This window comes from Triticum urartu, chromosome 5A (genome assembly GCF_056163025.1).
Source record: "Triticum urartu cultivar PI428250 chromosome 5A, HENAU_Tu73, whole genome shotgun sequence".
Lineage (NCBI taxonomy): Eukaryota > Viridiplantae > Streptophyta > Magnoliopsida > Poales > Poaceae > Triticum > Triticum urartu.
Window position 1 is genome coordinate 265,628,320 of NC_141877.1, and position 6,500 is coordinate 265,634,819.

Genomic DNA, 6,500 nt, shown 5'->3' on the forward strand with positions numbered 1-6,500 from the left:
TACAACAGAGATAGATATTCTTCGGAGCTCCAAATGACCTAGAAATTTATGGAGAATTATTTTTAAATAAATATTAGAAGAAGAATCATCGGGAGGGGCCCCACTAGGGAGTTGCGAGCTCAGGTGACGTACCCCCCGGGGGTGTTCCCATGTGAGCTCGTGGCTCCACCAGCAGGCCTCCGTGCCCTCGCTTCTCCTATAAAAATGATTTGGCCACCTTGCCGCGCCTTTGTTACTATTGCTACTTGCTACTTGTTACGAATTACCTTGCTACAAAACTATCTGTTATGGCTACTTTCAGTACTTGCAGAGAATCTTGTTGAAAGCCACTTGTCTTTCCTTCTGCTCTTCATTGGGTTCGACACTCTTACTTATCGAAAGGACTATGATTGATCCCCCATACTTGTGGGTCACCAAGAGTCTTTTCTAGCGCCATTGTCGGGGAGTGAAGCGCCTTTGGTAAGGAAACATTTTTATTACGTGCTGAAATTTATTGTTACTTGTCACTATGGAAAATAATCCTTTGAGGGGCTTGTTCGGGGTATCTTCACCTCGACCGGAATCAATAAGAGTTGCTCCTCAACCTACTGAAAATATTTACTTTGAGATTCCTTCGGGTATTTTAGAGAAACTGCTAGCTAATCCTTATGAAGGAGATGAAACCATGCATCCTGATATGCACCTAATCTATATTGATGAAGTTTCTGGATTGTTTAAGCTTGCAGGTTTATCCGAGGATGGATTTAAGAAAAAATTATTCCCTTTATCTTTGGGGGGAAAGGCATTGTCTTGGTACATGCTATTGGCATGAGACTGGAACTGATTGAAACTGGAATTCCAACAGAAATTTTATCCCGTGCACTTGGTTCATCATGATCGGTATTATATATATAAGTTTTGTCCTCGTGAAGGAGAAAGTATCACTCAAGCTTGGGGGAGGCTTAAATATATGATGAATACATGCCCCAACCATGAGCTTTCAAGAGAGATAATTATACAAAACTTTTATGCTCGACTTTCTCATAATGATTGATCAATACTTGATACTTCTTATACTGGTTCCTTTATGAAGAAACCTATTGAATCCAAATGGGATATTATTGAAAGAATTAAACGCAACTCTGAAGATTGGGAAATTGAGAAAGGTAATGAGTCAGGTATAAATCTTGAATATGATTGTGTTAAATCTTTTATCGAAACCGATGCTTTTAAGAAGTTCAGCAGAAAATATGGACATGACTTTGAGATAGTAGCTACTTTGTGTGAATCATTTGATGCTCATGTTGATCTCCCTATGGAATTGGTCTAAATTTTATCCACCTATCAAAGAACCTTGTAAGGAACCTGTTGTTTCTATTAAGATTGGAGATCATTGCTATCATGGTTTATGTAATACAGGTGCTAGTATAAGTGTTATTCCATTCTCTTTATATCAAGAAGTTATGAATGATATTGCACCTGTTCAGATTGAATATATTGATGTTACTAATAAGATTCCAAATAGAGATACTATTTCACAACTTCGGATTGTTAGAGATGTTGAAGTGTTGTGTGGTAAGATCACATACCCTACTGATTTTCTGGTTCTTGGATCACAACAAGATAATTTTTGTCCCATTTTATTCGGTAGACCTTTCTTGAATACTATTAATTTTGAAATAGATTGTGTTAAATAAAAGGTCAGAGTTCAATTTGGTGATGTATTGTTACTTGTGAGTTGCGTTGGGATTTTCCCCAAAGAGGAGAGGATATACAACACAGTAGAGATAAGTATTTCCCTTAGTGATAACCAAGGTATTAATCCAGTAGGAGAATCACTCAAAGCCTCATGAACAACACCTACACATATAAAATCAAATACTTGCACCCAACATGGGCAAGAGGGTAGTCAATCCCCTCGAACTCGTTAGTTGTAATGATCAAATCTCGTAATGGTAGATATATAAATTGCAAAACAAAATAAAAATAATAAAATTGCAGCAAGGATATTTTGGTTTTTTTATATAAGATAAAAGTAGTCTCGGGGGCCCTAGTTTTCACTAGAGGCTTCTCTCTCAAACACATAACATTCGGTGGGTGAAACTATTACTTCGGGCAATTGATAGAAAAGCGCATAGTTAATGACGATAATAAAGGCAATGATCATGCATATAGGAATCACATCCAAAGACAAGTAGACTGACTCGTGCCTGCATCTACTACTATTACTCCACCCATCGACCGCTATCCAGCATGAAACTAGGGTACTAAGTTAATAAAAATAGAGTAACGCCTTAAGCAAGATGACATGATGTAGACAAAGTAAACTCAACCAATATGAATAAACCCCATCGTTTTACCCTTAATGGTAACAATAGAAATACATGTCTTGTCTCGTTCTGTCATTGGGATAAAGCACCGCAATATTGAACCCATCACAAAGCACCTCTACCACTGAAGATAAATCAACCTAGTTGGCCAAACCTACCGGATAGATCGGTGAGAAATACAAAGCTATATCAATCATGCATAATAAAGTTCAGAAAAGACTCAATTACTTCTCATGAATATTCAGATCATAAACCCACAATTCATCAGATCCCAACAAACACACCGCAAAAGAAGATTACATCAGATACAACTCCTAGAACATCGAGGAGAACATGGTATTGAAGATCAAAGAGAGAGAAGAAGCCATGTAGATAGTAGCTATGGACCCATAGGTCCGTGGTAAACTACTCATCCATCATCGGAAGGCAGCAAGGATGATGTAGAAGCCCTCCATGATCGATTCCCCCACCGGCAGAGTACCGAAAAATGCCTCCAGATGGGATCACGGAAGAACAAAAGCTTGCTGCGGCGGAAAAAGTGATACGGGTCGCTCTCTGGTGTATTGGGAATATTTGGGAATTTATAGAGGCAGAATTAGGTCAAGAGGTGCCACGAGGGGCCCACAAGCTCAGGGGGCGTGCCCCCCACGGGCGCGCCCTATGAGCTTGTCGCTCCCTTGTGGCTCTTCTGGCCTTCTCCCGAACCTTCGTGGGTCCATTTTGGTCCAGAAAAAATTAATCCAAATATTTTTCTCTGTTTGGACTTCGTTTGAAATTGATTTTTTGAAAAGCAAAAAACAACAATTGGCACTGGGCATTAGGTTAGTCTCTAAAAATGATATAAAATAGCATATAATTGCATATAAAACATCCAAGATTGATACTATAATAGCATGGAACAATAAAAAATTATACATACGTTGGAGACGTATCAAGCATCCCCAAGCTTAATTCCTGCTCGTCCTCGAGTAGGTAAATGACAAAAACCGAATTTTTGATGTGGAATAGTACCTAGCATGTTTATCATGTGATCTCTTTTACGGCATGAATATTTAGGATACAAATGATTCAAATCAATAGTCTATAATTTGATATAAAGACATCAATACTCAGGCATACCAACAAACAATCATGCCTTTGAAAATAAAATGCTAAAGAATGCTATCCCTACAGAATCATATAATCTTGTCATGCTCGATTGTTAGAAGGGATAGAGATTTGGTGGAATAGTTGATTGTATTGCTTGAGCCTCGTGGGCATATATATAGGATTACATGGTCATCTTGGAGTACAAGGCAAGGTAGAATAAATCTTACGCTATCCTATGTTTCCTAAATAACAATGATACTCAACATCCCCCCCGCAGTCACAACGGTAGCGATGCAGACAGTGAGACTGGAGAAGAATCCGAAGGTAAGCCGACAGACACCCCCACAGTCATAACGGTCGATGCACCGTAGAAGTCGTGGCTGGACTGGAAGCCGACGAGGTTGCTCAAGCCAGGCGGTAGCCCTTTGTGCCGTTTGTCGAAGTAGTCGAGAGCATAGGTGGTGTAGCCGTGGTCAAGGTAGCCATGCGAAGAATGCCGTGGTCAATGTCGAGTCGGGGTGGCTGGTGTCAGGGAGTCGCGATGGAGCCGTGGGCGCAAGGAGGCACCGAGTTAGTCATGGGCGCAGTGGTGTCGAAGTATTGGTGCGCCGGGAAGAAGACATTGTTGATGACGCATCATGCTGGGTTTGCCAAGCCCGGGAACATATCATGGACGAAGGCACGCATCAGTGTTGCCAGCACCGGGCATGCGTAGATAGATGAAGACGAAGTTAACGAAGCATCGCACCAGGATTTCCAGGCCCGGGGATACGTCATCAACGAAGGCATGCATTGGTGTTGCCAGCACCGGGCATGCGTGGACTAGGACCTGGACAAGCTGTACGCCATGTCGGAGAGGTCAGAGAGGCCAGCAGAGAAGGACTCGACAACGGTTGTGGCGCAAATTGGCGCAAGGCCGATGTCGCCCGCGGTTGTCAGAGTAGACGAAGTGGTCGAGGTAGATGACGGTGATACTGGCGAAGGGCTGGTGCTGGATGAAGACGAAGGAGGTGGACGGGCGACGGCAGTGGCCGAATAAGAGTGGCTGTGGCGGCCTGACGGCGGCGGCGACGATGATTGAAGTAGGCAAGGAACCCAACAACGTGATGAAGACCGGCGCTGACGGTGGCGTTCCTGCGCTAGGGGAGGCGGCGCTGCGCATACCACGAAAAGTCGACGCGTGGTAACGATGGAGTGGACCGCCGGTCGCGGCGCTATGACCCGAAAGGGCGACGCAGCATCGGCGGGCAAACAGGTCAGGGCGACAGCGGGAAGACCTCGGGGCGGTTGCATGGAGTGCGTGTCATGCTCTCTACGCCCCGATGGGGCGACACAGCGACATCGCGAGGGTTGGGGCAGCCTCGGGGACGGCCTTGAGCAGACGGCCTCGGCGCGGCGGTTGACCGCGGGCCGCGACACTACGGCCCGAAGGCGACACAATGAGGCGCAGGGATGGGTGCAACCACGGGAACGGCCTCAGGGCAGCGACAGGGATCACATGCCATGGCGCTACGACCCGAAGGGGCGACGCAACGGCGGCACAGATCGGTGCAGCCACTGGGAGAACCACGGGGCGACGGCGTTGCGGCCCGGCTTGGCGATGCAACGGCATCCTATTGCTCGATCAGTGGAGGGGCCCGCTGAACTCGGGGGGAGGGGGCTTCACGGGACTTGCGGAGGCGCGTGTAACCGACGGGCCAAGTCGGTCATGCGGTATAGATGGGGCGAATCTCGGCGGTGAGCGGGTGATCAGTATGATTGCACGTGAGGTCGGCGACGCTGCTCGGTCGAGGCGGTGTGGTGGCTGAGTCTGAGATCAAGACGGCAACGACGGTCGGCAGGGCGGCCGTACAGGCGCGACGTAGATCGAAGGGCGGGCCGACGCGAGAACAACGGCTATGATGGGCCGCCGCATGGTGCGAGGCCGCCGGGTGGGGGCGATGTAGGATTCCTGGTTGGAGTAGGGCGACAGCCGGTGTAGATCGATGGGCGAGCTGGCGCGTGAATGGTAGATGATGGGCTGCCGCATCGCGCGAGGCCACCAGATTGGGGTGACAGGCGGGCAGATGCGCGAACGACGGCCATTAGGGGCCGCCTATCGCGCGAGGCTGCCGGGTCGGTGAAGAGGCCGACCGGTCATGCCGATATTGGAGTAGAGGCGCACGAGGGTCGACGACGGCGGCGGGCAACGCAAATCAATCAAGCTTAGATCATAAAACCAAAAAGAAAAAATGCCGATTAAGGTGACTGACGAGAGAGAGAGAAAAACCCGGAGCAAGGGCTCAGGAAAATGACTCTCTAGGGCAGCCGGTCAACATGACCGGCAGACGAACACTAGGTATGGGTGGCGCAGCCCCTGGTGGCGGTCATGGAGGCCAACCGCCCCGGGGCGGCGCGCGGGTGCGGAAGCGGCGATGGCTAGGGTTTAGGATCAAGGTAATGCTGATACCATGTTAGAAGGGATAGAGAGAGATTTGGTGGAATAGTTGATTGTATTGCTTGAGCCTCGTGGGTATATATATGGGAGTACATGGTCATTTTAGAGTACAAGGCAAGGTCGAATAAGTCCTACGATATCCTATGTTTCCTAAATAACAATGATACTCAACATCGATCTTTCTAACACAAAATATTAATCATGAACTACCCTGATGACAAGCCGAGCTATTGGTTCATACTTTTTAACGCGCTTCAGCCTTTTCCACCCCACACAATACATGAGAGTGAGCCATGGATATAGCACTATGGGTGGAATAGAATGCAGTGACAGAGATCATTAAGGGGAAGTCAAAAGATAGTGTCACATCGACGCGGCTAATGAACGGGCTATGGAGATGCCTGTCAATGCGAGTAGGGATTGCCTTGCAACAGATTCACTAAGAGCTATAAGTGTATGAAATCTCAAACTAAAAGCTAAGTGGGTGTGCATCCAACTTGCTTACTCATGAAGACCTCGGGCATTTGAGGAAGCCCGTCATCGGAATATACAAGCCAAGTTCTATAATGAAAAATTCTCACTAGTATATCAAAGTGACAACATAGGAGACTCTCTATATGAAAAACATGGTGCTACTTTGAAGCACATGTGTGGAAAAGGATAGT